The sequence below is a fragment of the Agelaius tricolor genome, unplaced genomic scaffold, assembly GCF_023055355.1.
Source record: "Agelaius tricolor isolate 1412-34295 unplaced genomic scaffold, bAgeTri1.0.p SCAF_11, whole genome shotgun sequence".
In the NCBI taxonomy this organism is placed as follows: Eukaryota; Metazoa; Chordata; class Aves; order Passeriformes; family Icteridae; genus Agelaius; species Agelaius tricolor.
This window is the reverse complement of record NW_027269271.1, coordinates 10,825,758-10,845,786: the sequence shown is the minus strand read 5'-3', so window position 1 is coordinate 10,845,786 and position 20,029 is coordinate 10,825,758. Positions and strand designations below refer to the sequence as shown.

Below are 20,029 nucleotides of genomic sequence, written 5' to 3'. Positions count from 1 at the left end.
AAAATTCACTGGCTCAAGAAAAGACTGATTAGTCTTCTAACTCTTAGGCTTCACTGTATATTCCCCTGTGAGATGCCCCAAAACCAAAAAAGCTATTTTAGGAATCTTGAGTCTCCCTCTTCCACTCTCTCTCCATCTTCATTCTTAAGGATGCCTTCTTCCTGTCCTTTAGGGGCCATGGTACTTTCATTTCCCTGAGAGAATGAGCCCTCGTTATACACAAATATATAACCACAAAGTGTTTTGCATGAGCTCAGACAGCACTGCAGAAACTGCACTTTATTTTACTGGGTCTCCCAGATTGTTTGCAAGAAGTTCAGGCTAATATTAATTTTCACAACTGCATAATCACTTGCATTTCCTCAGGCACAGATTCTCTTTATTATATGTGTGTTACTTCTTCAAGTCTGTAAGTGTGACCAGGAATAGCTGTGTTCTTACAACATCACACCGTCCATGCCTACTGCACTAAACATACCAAACAGCACCTGCCAAAAAAACCTCCCAAAACAAAAAACTCAGGACCTAAATTTGAACTTTCATCCCCTTTGAAATCTCTCTATCACCCCTTGTTTAAATTCAACATATCAATTCAATAACAATTTGCCTGTTTCACAGACGATAAGGTTCCTGTACATTTATAATAAACAAAACATATTCAAATTAAACCCTTCAAGAAGCTGGATTAGAAACATTAATTCCTGGTCAGAAAACAAGGTACAGTCACTAGAATTGTTGTTCTTCCTCTTGATCCCTTTATTCACAGAACCATACAATATGCTGTCTTGGAAGGGATTCATCAGGATCATCGAGTCCAGCCTCCGGCCCTGCACAGGACACCCCAACAATCACACCCTGTGCCCAAGAACATTTTCCAAACACACTTGTTGAACTCTGGCAGCCTTGGTGCTGTGCCCATTGCCCTGGGGAGCCTGTTCCATTTTCCTGATATCTGACCTAAACCTCCCCCAGCTCAGCTCCACACCATTTCCTTGAGTCTTGTCACTGGTCACAACAGTGACAAGATCAGCATTTGCTCCTCCACTTCCCCTCATGAGAATGTTGAAGACCAACTCCTGTGGATTCCCAGTTTGTCTCACTCTCATGGTAGAACAGAACTCCAAGATACAGTACAGCAATTCATGCAGAGAGGAAAACCACAGACTATTTCAGGAAATACTGGCCATGCTTTCTTTGTGGGCTACAAAAAAAAAACCCACAACCCAAACCCAAAAAACCCACTCCAAAACAACAACAACAGAAGCATGGGAGCATTATTTTCCTAAAAATAATTTTTTTTTTGTTTTTTAAAATATTTTGACAGACAATTCTCAAAAATATTTATAGCACAGCTTGAATGAAACAATATAGATATCATCTCATTGCACACACACTGTAAAAAACAGTATTTTACTAGGAAGGGTTCACCAACCAAAACAACGGGATGGATAAGAGAAGAGAAGAAGGGCTATTATCCCTACAGGTACAAGTAGTTACGAGATCCCTACAGAGACACACAGACTAAGTGACATGCTATAAGGCATGAAAAGTATGTGACAGAGAGAGAAGAACCAAGCCTTTATTTCCTCCCTCTGCTCTCCCCCCACCAGTCTTAGCCACAAGAACATCCAACTTTTCACAAGGCTGGGCACCATTTTATGACTTTACAATTATAGAAATGCACAGACAGATTTAGAGAACTTGAAAAATTAATTTTAGTTGCCTTGTTATACTAGCAAATGATTGAGAACAACAGCAAGATCTGAAAACACTGAGGTGTTTGCAAGATGAGACCCACTCAGTATTTTCAGACAGAACTATACCATACCATTGTATTACCATGAGAAGCCATGTGATAGTTTAGATAGGAAAGGAAGCCTGAAATCCACAAGCAGGTAAGGGAAAGAAGAAACCAGTTTATAGTCAGAACCTCAGAGGGATAGACGGGAGAAATACACATAGGAGGTTTTGTTGCCATTTTGCTTATGAGAAACAAGGAAAGAGGAGGGTTATTCCCCTTCCCCCCAAATCAGCTGTGCAAGATCACTTACCCATAGACAACTTAGGCTGATGAAGAAATCTCAGATTGTTTGCCTGATATTCCCAATATCTCTGCTGTTCACAGATTCAGGTCTAACTCAAGCCAAAGCCAATTTCAAGTTTCATTGTAGCTTAACTCTACCAAGCAGCACAGCTGTAGCAATGGCCTCATTATGTATATTACCTACTGATTTCACACTTGAATCCATTTTAAAGTCCTCCATGAGCCTTCCTATTAGCTTAATAATGAAAAGTGTATCAAAGACCATCTTGCTAAGTTGAGTGAAAAATTCAAAGCACTCCCAGTGAGACGGAGCTGCTGAAACCATGAAATAACAGTGGTCACCAAATTCTGCTCTCATTGTGATACTGCTAATTATTGTATTTGGGACCAAAACCTGAACATCTGAGACAGGCAGAAGGGGACAAGTTTTTGTGTCTTGACAGATTTGCCACTGAATGTAAGAATCAAAAAATTAAATTTAGGCAATTAGATGGCTGAACATCATCTGTCTCAGCTGTTTTGTACTTCACCCAAAAATCTGATCAGGGCTTATTGTCCATTAATTTAAACAACTCATCTATGAATAAGGGAGAGGAGTGTCTAGACATTACAGCATGTAACTGCTGTAGCTACAAAGTAAAATTTCACTATAGCATTCTTTTCTTAACATGCAAAAGAATCCCTATTTCATTATCACCTGCAAGGATAGCTGCATTTTTTAAATTTTTATTCTATTTAGTAAAAAAGCATTAGTCCAAACTTCTGTCAAAATGAAAGAAAAATAAATCAAGCCAGTGTCTGGGGAAAAGTTAAAATTTCTATACCAAAGTACAAAAATGGGTGTATAGAGCAGTTTCTCACTAAAGTTCTGGTGGGTAGAGTACCTTATTTGAAAGAATTCATACCATCAGTTAAGAAAGATTCTTTAAGGAGAAGGAAATATTTAGTTCTCAGCATCCTAAACAGTCCAAACTGAAGTGTAATCATTGGGACCACCCATGTGTTACTTGTCATTAATAAATGACATGAAATGATGACATCTACATAACCTGTACGTTCCTTTACGACGTGACAAGACAAAATATTTTGGTTTAGCCGCATGATTTGGATATATATTATTTAAATTAAAACTAACAAACAAAAACATCTGCAACAACTCACCAGAACCACTAAGCTGCATTCAGATTAAATTGTTTGTATAGCATATGGAGATGGCTGGCACCTGTTTGTGGTGAAAACTCAGACTCCTCATTTTTAAGTGGAGAACAGAAAATTAGTAGAAAAAAAGTACACATATAGAGATAAGCAAGGCACTGACATGGAACATTGAAGAAAGACAGTTTAATACAGTTTTAGGGAGCACATCCCTGGCTGAGGGAAATACCACATCTCATAATTTGGCAGAGAATTCTCATCACTACACAAATAGAGTTGGTGAGAGCAACAAAACAAAAACACTGAGAACACAATCTATTATCATAACAAATGGGACATCTCCCAGCTGAAGCAATATCGTTCCACTTTCCTTACTGAGGCAGATATGAGGCAGAAATGTCTCAGAGTTTCTTTTAGGAAAAAGTAAAATGGACTGAAATATTTCAATTCATTATGAGCAGAAGCAGAAAAAGATTTTGAGACCAAAAACTTACATTTTTATTAAAACAGATGACATTTCCCCACTAGTTGTTCCTTAAAGAACTTTGTTATCATCACATCTCCCCACTTCCCAGGAACAGCAGGTTCAAGAAGGAACTGGAGAGATTACTGTGCAAACAATAAGAAACTATTTCAAGAAGTAACAGCTCAGAGAAAAACAGCTATCCCTGTACTACCAATAACAATTTCTTTTAGTTCTTATTTTTAAGTACTTGAGTTCCTTTTGTGTATGGCTGTGAAGAGAAGCTTCACATCAGTGCACTCCAAAGATCCAAAACCCAGAAGATGACAGAATAATTTAAATTAAAAATATTTAGGGCCTTATTCCCTCCAGCCTTTTGATCTGCATATTTCAGTTGCTGATGTTTCTTGTTTCAGCTACCCTAAAATGATGAATACCTCTGGGATCCACACAGAACCCAAACCGTCAAAACAAGAAGGGAGGACAGAGATGTCCCATATTTGGCCATGTAAAAAGCAAGAGGAAAATATTAATGTGCCACAAAATATTGTGCCAAAAACTGAACTGAAGTAAAAATCAGTGTTTCCTAAATGAAGGCAATGGGACAGGAGAAAATCTTATCATAGTCTAGGTAGAGGAACATGAACTTTAGATCTTTTAAGAAAAGAAGTGTTAGCGTTCGGAAACATATAATCAGGAAAATGATCACATGTCAGTGCTTTTATTAAGAGCTCTGGGTGTCAGGGGTATTCAACCCAAATCTGACTCTGACCATACATTCGAGATGAACGTGTTTTTATATTCTATAGTTATGTAACCTTTATGTTAATTATTAAACTTAAATTGTTCTATTGTATACATAGATTTTAGCCAAGCATGGCTTCCCGTGGCCCCCTTTAAATTTCTAACATAGTTTCTCATGATTCTTCTTATGATTATACAATAATTATATTTAATTACTAAAAAATCATCACAATAACAATTATATCATTTATCATACTGCTTATGCAGGTGCAATGATCTGGGAAAACACAAAGCCTAACATTTTCAGAGTCTATCTTCAACATTTTCCAGGGCCCCACTATCAGAAGGATCCAACTTCTACACTGCTTAAGTATTGGTTAGAAGGATACAGATGAGAATGCTTTTATGGATAAGATCAACACGCATAGTTTCAGATTTTAAAGGATTTGAAATCGCTTTAAATACATGCACACACATAGGAACCTCGTAACATTGCCCAATAAGTAACTAATAGATTTGTGGAGATTTTTTTCTTGTATAGCAACAGGAAAAACATAAAATTGCATCTTCTTAAGAAGAAAAACATTCAAATCCCAATTCCCATAGTCATGAGGAGGCTTGTAAATATTTTTACATACTTTAATAGCATCCAATTATAATTTTGTGCTAATTGCTTTAATCAGCCCAACCTGAAGTGTTATAGTATTTTTCCATAATTAAGGAGTACCACATGACAACCAGTGCTTTTCAGAGCTATTATAGTACTTTCTAATGCTATAATAAACAAAGATCATGCATCTTAATTATACACAATAAAAATTCCATACACATTTAATTATATGCTACAGTGAAATTCCCATAACTTTAAAAAAAGCTCTGCCATGATTATTAAGATGTTGCTAATATGAGCTCACACTAATGGGCTGTGCCCACTATTAATGTCAATGCAAACAGTTTACATCAGGAATCTGTATCTCCAATTTAAATGTTAATGGACTGAGTCTTTTTCATTTATAGTGCAAGAAAAGGATAAAGGATAAAATTGGCTGCTGAAGCCAATGAGATTATGTAAAACTGCTAACTAGCATATTACTGGCTCTATCTCCAAATGCATAGTATGGAATATAATCAATTCTCTCATACCTATATCCTTATATCCTCCCAAAACAAAGAAAAGCATATCCCTAATACCAGTACATATTGCATTTGAATCAGGGCAAAATTATAGGTCTTTCATGTGAATGAGGCTACTAAAAGATCATAAATATCTTAACTTGTATAAACCATGGATTACCTTTAGGCCAAAGGTTAACAGGGCATGTTCCAGTCCAGCATGTGAAACATGAGCAGAGCCAAAGGCAGCAGTGCCATGCTACTCATCCCTTCTGCAGTTCCCAAAGCAGCAGCTCCTTCTCCAAGGGGTCTGTGGGGAGGATGGACAAGTGCTGAAGCATCGCTGTTCACTCTGGATGCCACGAGTGGATACCTCCCCAACACACAACTATAGGTTTGAATAGGGCCCACTCTTGATTTTAAAAGATGAGTTTAGATATTAGTTCAAAAAAAACCATTTCTGAAATTTGCTCTCTGTGAGTATATGACATGACACTCACTAGATAAATGCCTTTGATGTACACAGTTTACATATCAGCTCCATTTTTCAGACAGATCAGACTATTCTCTCACACCAGATAATGTGATACTAGATAGCATCACAGCAACAATTCAGATGGCAAATAAACAACTATGTAAAAATAAATCTGTCTATAAAACCATGTCCAGAAAAGTTATTTGTATTGTTATAAATATTGCTAAGATCTTAATAATAATTTAGAAAAAAAAATTTAAGAGGGATAGTTCTGCATTAAAACAACACTTAGCTGAACAGCTGCTCTATTTCAGGTATTTCCTATTCTATTTTGATTCTGTTTTTCCACAAGCCAGAGAAACCAGGTTCCATTCTATTTTCCTTCTTGGCCTCAGCAACACTCACACATGGACATGTCCTCTTCAAGCCTGTTACCAGCTCCTACAGCTTAAATCACCCCATAATAAACCCATGATCAGACTGCCACGGGACAAATCTCACAAGAAAAGGTAAAGATATTCTCCCCTTCCTATCCCAACATTATTGTGTCCCCATTTACAGCCACTGTCATCATGAACTGTAGGAGCCTCTACTTCCAAGAAGTTCCTATAGTCAAAAGCTGGAATCTCAAGGGAGGTATTTGTGCTGTGTTTTCTGCATTTCCCTTCCAGAATTTCTTTCTTCCTCTCATTTTCTCTTTGTTTCTTACCAGCAGTTTCAGAACAAGCCTTAAGTGGCAAGTAACAGGCATTAATTAGGCCCACTGGTGTGCTGTTCTGCACAAGGAATCCTTCCTTGCCACAAAGAGCTTATAGACCATTATCTCCTTTTTTTTATCCTCCATTGTGCTTTTTTTCTTACTGCCTCCTGCCCACCTTTTCTTCTCTGCTATTTAAATTTTAACATAGAGGTTTTGCAATACTCTCTTATTAGAGCTGCAAGAGCTTAGGAAAAAAAAATCTGTATTAAATTAATTATTTTTCATTTAAGACCTCTCAAGACCAAAGAAAGCATTATTAGAAGTCATGGGAGAAATATCTGAGTCCCAATCAGCCAAGTTAAGACCAAAGTTCTGGAATCAAATGTCAATGTTGAGTAAGGAGAATCAGGTTACATGCTTAAACAACACAACTGGAAACTGTAATAATTTAGTGACTTCTTCGCTAGTCAGTGTTAATGCCCTGGGGATATTATGGTATTTAAAAGAAGATCTTCGACTACATATTCAGGCCACTTCTTAGAGCAACATCTCCTTTCCTGGCCAGCAGCACTCTCAAACTCTCACCCACAAGACAACATGTTCCCTTGTGTGACCATCCTTCTGCAGCATCAAAGTAGGACAGTTCTAAGGAGAAAAGATAAAATGAATTCCACTGTGCTTGGCTATGTCTATGAAATTGTAATATTTACTTTTTCCTGACTGCTGAGAATTGTGAGTCCCATATCTTCCTCTCTTAGAAGCAACTTCAAACTTCCCTGGTCATTTTGAGATTCAAGGTTGGCCTTTGCAGCCTCACTTCCCTTCTTTCCATTTCAGAAGAGTAAAATGTCAAATTTCCTGCAAAAAGTAGGAGAAAAGAAAGACATTGCAGCACAGGACAGGCAACTGCTTGATGTCTTTATTTCCATCAGCAAGAGGAAAAATAATTATTTCTGAAGGTTCTGTAAGTCCTTAAAACAACTAGAAAAGCATAGTTGCCTGAAGATAAATGGATTCTTCCCTAATCCCTTTATAACACATGGACCACCATGCACTATTGGTGATCCATGAACCACAGCTGGCCAGTCTCATTTTAGACCCCCAGAGATTAAACCTATCAGATTGTCAGCCTCCTGACAGACTGGGACTTTCTGAAGAGAATGAATTTTCCATGGTATTATTTAAGTGCCACTAACCTCATCTAAGGTCTTGTGGAAAAAGACTACATTTTACTACATTTGGTCCTTGTTGTGTTTAAACTGTGAATGCCAAATTTTGTCCCTACAAGCTCACATGTAGTTTTGATTGCCTTCAGTGTGCATTTACTCCAAGTACACACGTACCAAAGTGGAGTGACAGTGTTACTACTCGAAGAAAAACAGATTATTAACAGGCACTGAGTGCACTAATTGAACACTGCACTGGTCCCAGGACCAAGTGATTAAGAATCCAAGGCACCTTAAGAGAGAAGAGAAAGTAGATAATTTTCTTCCTCAGAACCTAAATTGCAACTAATGTTTCTACTCGCACTAAAACAGCTGAATACATCACTCTTCTTTAAAGGATTTGAATTCAGAAATCTTCTTAACTACATGGAGATCACTTCAAACACTTTTAGGCTGGTGTTTTGGTTTTTGGAGAGCATCATAAGCATGTTGGCAGCTTTTGTTCTCAGCCAGGGATTTTCCAGAGAGCAAAGCACACCATTTTTTCACTGGTTCCTTAATACTGAGAACATACATTGCCTGCAATGTGGGCAATCATCTTACTTGCTCTAACATAATTTCTCTTCTACAGTTCCAGTACCAGCCCCAGATGCTCCATATATCCAAAATCTGCTCACAGTAAATTGAGATTCAAGGAATAATTTGCAGGTGTTAAGAGCAGTCAAGGAAAAAACAGGAGTGTGTCATATAGTGGAATATATACCATTCCTGGAATACATTAATGACACAGGAACAGGTGAAAATTTTGAGAGGCCAAGAAAGACATTGCTTTCTTTCCTCCCTTATTTTGATACCCTATTTTGAATTGCAATTGGACTACTTATTCATTAAAGTATTTTCTGGGATCAGTAAGCTTGGTAGAATTTGTACCTGACCAGGACTGGTACGATGAGGGCCATTATGAACATTCTATTGCTGGTCTCCAGTACTCCTTATTTCAGTATCTGTCAGAAGACTTGTTATAAACTTTTTACAGAATTTGTAGCTGTCATTTCAATTGCTTTGGGATGAAATGTGACCTGTTTCCATCCGAGCGGAAGCCTTTCAGGCTGTCTGTGTGAAACAGACCAGAAATAGAAGTGTTTTCTTCATTGTAGATGCAGCTTCTCACACCAATCCCAATTTAAACCAGAAATATCACAAACAAATCTAAAAGGTGCAGACTTCAAATCAAGATTAGGAGTTTTACATTTGTCAATCAGCTGCTGAGCTAATGTTCTCTGGTACAGAAGAGGGTGGGTACACATCAACCATTTTGGGAAACCATGTTCAGACACTACAGAACGACAGTACCAGCCCTGGCACTGGAAGCAAGCTCATTATGGCAGGGCTTGCCTGGCTTTCACAGCAGTGTTTGACTCACAAGGACCATCCCAATTGTCCCAGTCCTAACCCACAGCCTCTTGGGCACAGCTTGCCCCAGCTACTGTTGTTGGCTCTTGAAGTGAGTTTCAAGAGTCACAGCTCCATTCTTGCATCCTTCCACAGTGCCTAAACATTTCAAATAGCACCTTCTGCCATAGGCAGTGGTTTCTTCTACTGCAGCAAAAAATATGTAAACATACTTATTAAAACCTTAGGGTTTATGTTCCAGTTAGGCAAATAATTACAGGTTTTATTACACACCAATTTAAAAAAAATAATTTTGATATATTCTCCAGAACATCTTTTAATTTTCATCATGTTCTCCAGAATTTGCCTCATCTTTACACAGTATCATGAATTACTTTTATAGTAACATAAATATAGCAATAATCAAAAATTTGCAGCACTAAATAATTAATCTTATATTGGAACATTATTAGACTAGAAGATGGTTCAAGCTACTGAGCTGCATCTTCACAGGACTGTTACATGACAATTTGCTGGATATTTTTGATTCTTCATAAGCCTGCAGGCAATGCTCAAATTTCAATTCTTTCTGAAAGCTCTAGTTTGGTTATAGGCATCTACTTCGGAACTAATCGGAAATGTGCACAAGAAATAGAATTACTACAGGAGTCTAATCAAATAACCTAATTCATTCGTATTTAGGCCAAGAGATCCATCATGGCCTCTGCTGACACAAGGAACATGAAAGTGTTAAAAAACACAATCATCAATTTAAGCAAACAAAACATTTATGGATCATTAGGCAGTCAACAAAGAAGATTTCTTTGAAACGATCTCCTTTTCCCCCTCTCAACACTTCAGCCTTTGGTGATAAAGAGATTGTATTGGACCAACCTTACCTTATGTCCCCTTTTCATCATCCAGCAAATTACAGCTTACAGGCTTCTGCAAAGTCTGTTTGTGCCACTTACTCATACAAGCAGTAACACTTTTCAGTGTGAATGCCATGCCAGGAGCCCATAAATGAGACATTTAAACAGGGAAAGATGAATAAAAGCTACTTCCATAGTATTTTAATGTGACCTAGAAACTGGGAATTGAAACAGTGATGACAGTGGGAACTCAAGATTTTGCAATCAGAGGGTTTGTAATAGGCTCTCAACACCAGGGAAAGAGAAACTGGCTATTTTGTATGAGAGAAATAGTTACAGGAAATTTTTTGCAGAGGAAAAAACTGGGAAGTACAATGAAGGAGCAACCTTCCTAAGCTTCAGCCCAAACTTTTTTGGATGGGTGTCCAAATCAGAATAGATTTCAACAAATCCATTAGAGTCTGGAAATGAGAGCTAATTCTATGCTGAGGAAGTAGCGCAGGTTATATGAACAAACTGGAACATTCTAACACTGGTGTTACTTCATATATACAAAATACAGATGGGCTTGATCATTTATATTTTCAGTAGGTACTCTCTAGCTCTGATTTTCAAAAAGAGACTCACCAGAGTATGAATAGTCTCTCTCAGTCTCAGATATTGCCCCTCCTGTCTTGAGCACACAGTAATTTTAAAGTATTTTAAAGCATTTTAAATAAACACAGAAATGTTTTAAAGGTTGTGTATTTAATTTAATTTGCAGGACCAAGATTTCCTTCCCAGTAATCAGGAAAAAAAAAAATTACAAATGCAGAATCTGAAATGTTCCAAGTTTAATAAACACAGTGAATAGGAAACAATTCTGTTCCTTTGCCATGCCTGAAAACAACGTTATCCCAAATTCTGCCAGAGGAAAAATAAATGACCAAAGAACCACAACACTACCGACCCAGCAATTCACCATACACAGCTCCTCCAGCCCCACAGCACAATTCAGCACTGATGCCTCTTCCTGGCCCAACCCTTGTCAGCTAAAGGGAGTCCAGCAGCCAGGCCAGAAACACATCACCTGAAACAGTTTAAGGACTGAGCCACACAATGCTTTGGAAATGCTTTCCACACACTGAGCTTGGTTTCAGTAGCCAGCAGAGCACTAGCACTAGCCAGTGCTGCTTCAGGATGGCTGGAGAGAAAAGTGTTTGAACATGTCACAGGTTAGGGAAATACCAGCACTTAAACTTACCACTGATAGCTTAGAGTGGTCTGGTTGAGCAGGCTGTCATTTTATAACACAAAAGTAGGTGTACAGGTTTAATACAGCTTATTCAGAAATTAATTCTATCAAATGCAGTTTTAATCTTTCCCATGGAGAGCAAATAAAAGCAATGTTTAGCTATCTGCACTAAATTCTTGATGAATCCATAGTGACAGAGTATTTTAGAACTGAACAATGAATACATTGATGAAGTTGAGATCAGCTCTTGGACAATGCAATAATTTGCAAAGAAGAATAAATTTTTCATCTAAAGAGTTCACTAAGTTACTTACCACTTAATCAAAAACTACAGTCTTTTCTAACTGTCCTCAAAAGCACTTCATAATGGCAATGAACAGATTTACAAACCATCTTGGATTTAGGCAGAAGTTTCATTGCAACCATCTGAGATATCTGTCTCCTAAAACATATTCTGGGTGTCTGTCATGTATTGCCCATCTGATAGCTCCTATTGAGAATCTGCACAATTCTGGTGACAACTGAGGGGATTGCTTTTTTGATCATTAAGAGATTTCTCATTCTAGAAACTCAAAAGTTGGACATTTTCTGGATAAGTCAACCCTTCTGTTCAAGAGCTTTTTTTTTCAGTTTAATAGCATCCTGCTCTGTAACACTTGACCTTGAAAATATTAAGAAAAAAGAATCCAACCAAAACAAAACAACAAAAGCAAAAAACCACACACATCCAAAAAACCACCAGCAGCAAAGAAGGAGCACAAGAAACTTCTCACTTGGTTTCATCTCCTAATCCATCATCAACTGGTTGAAGAACTAGGGTCAGTTGTTTTCTATCACCATGAAAGAGTTCAATTTCACAGTACTAAAACTCACCACTTCACAGCAACAGCTTTGATGACACACCAGGGTAAAGCCTTTATAATATAAAGCACGGATACCAGGAATAAATACTCTTCTGAGGTCAAGGGAATTGGATTGCATAGAAAAATAAGACCTCAAAAGCAGTATAATAGAGGTATTCAGGGTGATGGAAGTGCTCAATAAAATAGAGCTTTAGATATTTTTACACTGATGAAATAAAAAATTTAAAGGATCACTCACAACTTAAGAAAAGAGGAATAGCAAAACATAAGCAGATTAAGCTAGGTAGTTAAAACATAATATAGCACTTGTTTTTTTCATGAGAAATATAAGCTGATACACTACAACTATGTAAAGAGAGGTAGTTCCTGAATGCCTCCACTAGCCAGTATTACAGCTTCTCATGGTAGAATTGTATGTGTTTAAAGAAAGATGGCAAAGCTGAAGTTACTGCAGTTAGAGATCCATCTGGGAGGACATGCCCCTCCTTTAAGAACAGAGTTATCACACCTCCATAAGGCAGCACACTGATTTGGCATGATTAAATCTATCATTATCTTTTCTGATTAATATCAAAATTGCTGCTTGCTGATCATTTAAGTAAAGGGGCTTTTGTTTGAGTGAAAGGGCTGACAAAGATCTGATGTAAAGGCACAAAGAAATAGAGAGAGAAACAGGGAGTTCCATTTTCAAGAGAATACCCTTTCAAGACATTATCCCCCAGGGCCACTGTAACAGAATGCTGTATTTAAATCAGCAGGTCGTGCACTAGAAGATAGTTTAACTGCTAATTAACACTAGATGATATGCTGAAAATTACATGCTAATTAATTCTCTGTAGATCTAAGTGCCCTTCCTTCTATATCATTTTCAGTGAACATATTAACATGGGGAATAGAATGGCATTAATTACAGCTTCACATGACAAACATGTGAAGCTATATTAAATAGTTGATGGAGGTTAACTAAAAAGAAAGATGTGGGTCAAAGTTGTAGAGCACAGGCCACAGTATCATAAAGATACCCCACATTAGAAAGAAGAGGGCATATATTACCCATTCAATCTTCCTGTCAGTTTGATGTTGCTCTCTTGTATTAGATTTTCTTGCAGGAAGATCACTATTCTGAAAATTGGATTCATCTGTGCAGAATACAGTCTCACAAAATGAAGGCAAGAAATGGAAAGTAAATAATCTTGTTCTTTTAGAAAGTGACAGTGATTACAGGTTTGGGTGGTTTCTTTTTTATAATTTAACTATTAACCATCCCCATATCGCAAGAATTTGAAAACAGCAGAGAAATCAGTTGTGTAGGTTACAGAAATAGCTAAAGAACCAATATTTCAAATGCTGGTTGTGCAATAGTCCCACTCTAGAATAAAAGAAACCTTTTAAGTCAAATATGTATGACAAACATATACAGGGCTACTGATTTTTTAGCTTTTAATTTAAGGTCTGGAGCTTCCCCAAATAAAGTAAAATCCAATCACTACAAACAAATCAAACATTCAAATGTAAGATATTGCCCATGCTTCAAGGGTCTCAAACCCCAAGTCCAAGCTATAGGCCAACTCAATTCAGAGGTTGAAAAATTATACAGAAAAAGCAGTTATAATGCTAAAATTACATTTTCTGTTTGTCAGATAATGGAACACCTACATGCATGGCTATTTCTGTAGTTCAAAATCTTGAGGCTTTTCCCTTCCAACAAAAGCACTGGTAATTTGTCATTAGAGAAACATTAGTTACCAAGGCCTTTCCTTAAATTCTTTCCTTGATACTGATAGATATAGATAGATACATGTAAATGTCTTTTATTTTCCCCACAGAAAGCCACCTCTTCAGTCAACATATGTCTTGGAATTAAAAAATAAGCAATAAAAACAAAAGCCACACATACAAAAAAGTGCAAGGCTTCCTAAAAATTAAAATTCTACCTCTATAATGTACATTTGTCTATTGGAATTGAAAATTTCTGCTTTATTTATACACCTGAATAAGGTCATTTTGGGAACTGCATTAAAAGTAATGCTCATCTCTAGATAACAGATAGAAAAAGAAGAATATTACAGCAGTTTTATTTTATTTTACTAGCACAATAGGTAACACCAAATTAGGAATAGGGGAATTTGGTGCATGGACACTAATGACCAAAACTTGTGCCCCAGAGAACTAAACTTTTATTTGTTCATGCTCTCCAGGGAAAATAGCTGACATTTAGTCATCTTAGAGGTTCCAGACTGGTAATTAGAACATGCCCACATGTATAGATAGTTCACTATCCAAAATGACCAGAATCATCTTCCATGAGAGATGTAGATGCACAAATTCAAATAAAGCTTCTCTGCCTAGCATAGAGTAGTAACAAAAATTTCCTGTATATTTAATATTTTTCTTGTTGTTGGATGTTGTTAATAAGTATTTAACTCTGCTATATAACATAAGATACAAAATCCAGAAAAAGAATACAGCCAGAATTTTTTACTTTGCTAGAGACAGCCACAGAACACATGCAAAACAGTTTGCAAAACAGTTCCAGGTGGATCAACAGAAAGCAAAAATAAAGCCTTACCACAGCTTGTTGAAGCTTTTGTAGTTCTCTGACCAAAGGAAACATCCAGTATTAAAAATCTTTTTACAAAAGATTTTTAATGCCTGCCTAAATCAGCTTTTAAAGCTGGCAAGAAAACACCAAAGAGCTTAGTAAAATACTGGATGGACGGAGGATAAAAGAGAAAACGGGTGGTGGGATGGGATATAAAGAGATGAGAAATCAGATTCAGGTGAATCCAGTTTAGGCTGACCATCAGTCCCCGATTCAGCTCCAACCACTCCATCTGGTCTCACTTGAGAAGTCCTTGCTGCACTAATTTAATTTCACATTTTCCATCCAAGATATCCAGAATAAAAAGGAAAATATACTGTAGGCAGTATCTAACTGTCCATAAGCCCCTTTGGTTAGGACAACAACCTTTGTGGAGATTCCTTATCTTGGAAGGGTGATCCTCTAAAGCACTGATGACCTTTGAATACAGCTTGAAAATTTTTAATGACAGCTCCTGCACAGCTGGGTGAGCTGAGAGGTGTTGAGTAAATTAAAAAGTTGTGTAAAGTACTTAAGCAACTGCAGCCAGGTGTAACATGTCATTAGCAGAGCAAAGTTACCAACAGCTACATGTCTCACCTGTTTGTTCCAGTGTGGCTTTTGCAGATGGATTACATTTACTAAAGATTTGAAACCATTCTTAAAATAGATGAGTGAAAACAATTGTTCCCAGCTGGGTGTTTTGCCATCACATCTCTTCCCTCAAGGGTCCTCATGCATTAGGCCCCAGCTCTATTCACAGACTTTCACAGCAGCTCTGTATTTATAGACACAAAAGGAATTTGAACTCTGCTTCCTTGCACACTGAGGCTTGCATCACATCTGCTACTGTCAGAGAGCCAGGTATTGTCTCACCACCCACCCTGTGCAAGACAGGCAGAGGACACTTAGCAGAAACTGATGAGGTTCTCCTTGACCCCCCCACTAACCAGAGGGTTTTGAACCCTGCAAAACTTACCTTCCAATGAGGAGGTACACAAAACATCCTTCATTCCCTCCCCACAGCTGCTAGGATGGAGCCACTGTTTTTACCCTTAGGGCTTTCTAACAATCAGGCTGCAATATTTTTCAAGCATGAGTAACTCTAGTAGTATCTATTGTTTCTTGAACAGATTTTCTTCACTAAGAAGCACCTACTGAGATACTTAAGTGGGATTTCTATGGCTTTTTTGCTAAGACTTAAGTTAGGAACCCATTAACACAAACAAAACATCATAACTGAGCACACAGGGAGCCATCTGAGCCCTCTTGGCCACAACTGCTCTGAGAGAAGCCCTGCAGACCCATCATATATGGTATTTCTTAGATATATGGTATCTGAATTTAAAAATGTAAGAGTTTTCAATATTATTTACACTTTTTAAGCTTGAATTCCTCACAGGAACAGAGATCAAAAAAAAAAAAACAAAAAAAAACCACTTCTACAAACACCTTCTCACCTTCTGTACCAGTTAAGGAGGGGTGGGTTAGCCTTGAAAAGGTAACATCATTCCACTGGTGGGGGTATGAATTTTCTTCTATTTGAAATATCATCTGAAATCTCTTACCTTAACTTCTTCCTTCCTTCCTTGCATTCTGCGAGAATATATCTCTATGAAACAAGTTCCAAAGATTGTTGTAACAAATACCTACTGAGTACATCATAGTGGTAGAATTTCTATTTCTTAAATATTAAAAAGAGGATTAAGTTAGGGAAAACTAAAAACTACTCCACATCTTGCACTTGTACACTATTAGGCAGAAGACCAGAATGTTTTCTTTATTTGATGAAAATTATCTAAACATAAATAAGCAGGATGATTTAACCACAGCACATTAAGTGATTAACACATACACAATCTTTTTAACTGGGAGTAACTCAGTAAGCTCACCACAAAGCAAGTACCCAGGGAAGCTAGGACCCCATGAGATACTTGCACATGTATTTTTATTTAAAAATGTGTATTTACATTGATTTTCAAATACTTACTGTTATCTTCTTCTATAAATTAGAGAAGCACTCAAGTTTCTGTTAGTGCCTTAGCCCTTCACTGCTACAACAAGCTGCAGCAGTTGCTCAGATCATGAAATTTTCTCAAGAAGTTCTGTAAATAACATGGTTAAAAGAACGTGTTAGTTTCTTAACTTGAAGACTAAAAATAAAGGACTGTATATTTAGATACATGTGAATGAGTATTAACTAAAATATGCAAGTATATATTGACTGCTGAGCTAAATACTAAAAATTCAAGTTGCTCAGTCTCCCTGAATAGGATAATGATGTTATATATAATTAGTTGAGCCATCACAGTTACAGTCATATCCAGTGGATTTATTTTTCCAAATTTAGAGCCAACATCTAGGAAATACAGCATGTTCCAGTGAAGAAAAACAGATTAAGTTCATATTTCTTTCTGAAGTTTAAGATGTAGGAAAAACTCAGAAGCCCTCACAGAATCAGCACTTGACACCCTTAGCTCTGGGGATAGGTACAAGTTCCTCAGGGGGAGCCTCTGTGGCCAGGGCTGATGCATGCTCCTTCCACCACAGTCCCTGTGCAGTGCCTGCACTGGCTCCCCTCCCCACCAATTCAGGGGTGCCCAGAGCTCTTCACAGGCAATGCTTGCATCCCTGCTGCTACCCAGGCCAAACTGGGGCTGGGCAGGAACTGAACATTCTAGTGTTCCTTTCTGGCCAGAACAGGCTTTTACAAAAACCATTGCTCCTCTGAACTACATCCTGTAATTGCTGGTACCAACACAAGATTTTTCCTCTCCCATCCCTTTCCTGCTCTGGCTCCAGTCCCCACCAGGGCATTGCTAGGAGCTGATCCCAGTCCATAGGTGGGTGCAGCTGGGGCCTGTGCCCCTTGCAGGCCCTCCTGTAGGGCAGGGCTCACTCTGCTGCCTTTAGAGTGCCAGTGCCAGGAGCTGGGTGACACACACAGGGGGATGTGAGTCCTCAGCTCACAAAAGAATATTCTGAAAACCTGCAGAAATATCAAAGCTATCAGTGTAACACAGGATGAAGCTTTTGTGCTTCTTAACTGAGCACACCTCTCAGCACGGACAGCAGGAGTTCTGCTCACCTAAGGGCTAAAGAATTTGGCATAGAATATATAAAATTTAAAGTGCATTTAAAAAAAGACACCCAAGAATTTATGCTGCAGTGCTGAATTAGACAGTACTTATACACCAGCAATTATTTCAGGGTATTTTTCCATTTTTGTCCTGGAGCATGGGAGACATATTTTCCAGCGCAGGATAACACAGAAATAAGTACCATAATCTCACTGGTGCCTACTCTTAGCATAAAACCAGGAACATGGCTGTGCCTAAGCTGTTTATTCAGGCCAAGTGCCCAGGGGGTTATTCTGGGCACCATCACACCCCAGCAGAGTCTGTATGCCCTGGGCAGAGTTTGATCTTCACTATTGAGTTTCTCTCCATCTCTACTACAACTTCTAAAACTTTTATTCCTGCAGGAATCAAATTTAATCTGTCTCAGTATATTTTATGCTCCTCTGATTTATTCAAAGCTGAATAAAAGCATTGCAATACTTAGGTTTCCTATTTTACTTTGGGAACTACATTATTAGTAGCCCCATTCAGGAACTAGATTAACTTGAGTCAAGCAGATTAAAAACCCAAGCTACACCTGTGGTATTCAGCTTGCTCTTTAATCTTATCCACTAAATTAAAAAAGCTCTGGATAAAAATGAGACAGGTTAACCTATCACTTGTCTCATAGAAGGGTCTTTAGGGTAAAAGAAGACTTAGTTCTCCTGCAAGCCTGGCAAATTTTCCCCTCCTTTGCTGAAAAATACCACCTCTGTACTGAACTATTTGAACAAAACAAAGCATCCTTCTGGGCTGTACATGTGAGAAAACGGTTTTGCTGTTTTGCCAAATACAAAGAAAAACTCTATATTTCTTATATTTGATTGGTACTACATGAAAAATTAAAGTGATTTCTTTTTAAAAAATTGTTATTTGATAACCAATAGATTTATTATCTGATATGCCATCATTTAAGATTACTCTTGTTTTATTACAGTCTAGTCACATTCTGATGTTATGTGAGATTTCTGGTTTTTATATTAACTAAAATTGAGTAAAGGGTGAAAATAGTAACTGTATGAAGATATATAGATATAGATGAATGGTTTTAATATAACATGCATATTTTTATATTAGCATATATGAGATGATCAGCTAGTAAATACTTCATTTCACCCTGTATAGGGTAGAATATACCTAGATGAGCTCAGACAGATTGAACAATAAAACTAACATGACAAAATGGGTTTTAAGTCAGGAAACAGAACAGTAGAACAATTTCCTGAGTTATTTAAATGCTTTCATTTAAGAAATGTCATTACATACTTGAATTACACTGGAATATAATTATATAAACACCACAAATAACAATGTTTTACCTAGAAAACAGAAGTTAAGGGAGGAGAACTATTTCCTGAAATATTTCTTCATTTTAAGATCAGTTTCTGGTTATTATAAGAAATAAATCAAAAGAAATGTTCTAAATTTATTTTAGGAGTCTGTGTCCTTTACACACATACTTATACTTACTTATACACATACACATACTTATCTTAAAATATCTGATAGGTGAATATTTAGTTCCCTGCAGGTTTAAGTTGCAGCCATTACAAAAAAGCTCTCCTTCTGAATTATTTTGATAACCTTAATCAGAATTTTAGCTTCACAATTTAGCATCACCGAGGATACTTATGAAAAGACTGCTTATGAGCAATTAATTCTAATATTATCATAGGCTTAGTCAGAGGAGTGTATTTTGCTGCTCACGTGTTCTTGATTTTGGTATTATATGAGCTAGAAATTCATCACAAAGATCTGCCTGGTGTGTCTAGCTGAAAAGAAGGATAATAGAACAGTATTATCAAAAAATAAAAACTAGATGAACATTCTGAAAATTGTGTTTACTCAACAATTTCAAATTTAAGTGAATGTTAATAGCCTGAGAGGGGCCAGATGAAAAAATAATTGTAAAACATGTATTGTAGAATGCTTGCTATCTTCTAGAAATTTTAATATTGAAGTATTTGTAATTGAGCACAAGCTTACTAGCTGATCTTGCACCACTGATTTCAGGGATTACTGTAAAAATAACTAGGAATAGAATTTGAGCCTTATCCAGTCACAAAATCTGCGACAACTGTGGCTCTCCTTTCTTCTTGCTCATCAAC

At 37.3% G+C, this 20,029-nt stretch overlaps 1 long non-coding RNA gene across 1 annotated transcript in view; it reads right to left on the bottom strand.

Annotated features, from left to right (window-relative positions):
- The window catches only part of LOC139594262 (uncharacterized), a 172,925-nt gene that overhangs the window by 144,791 nt on the left and 8,105 nt on the right, over positions 1–20,029 (bottom strand). The window contains exons 2-5 of the long non-coding RNA XR_011680566.1: positions 16,793–16,907; positions 16,263–16,414; positions 7,405–7,552; positions 5,701–5,829 (exon numbers count right to left, since the gene is read on the bottom strand). This is a non-coding gene — a long non-coding RNA (uncharacterized lncRNA). The remainder of the gene's footprint in view (positions 1–5,700; positions 5,830–7,404; positions 7,553–16,262; positions 16,415–16,792; positions 16,908–20,029) is intronic.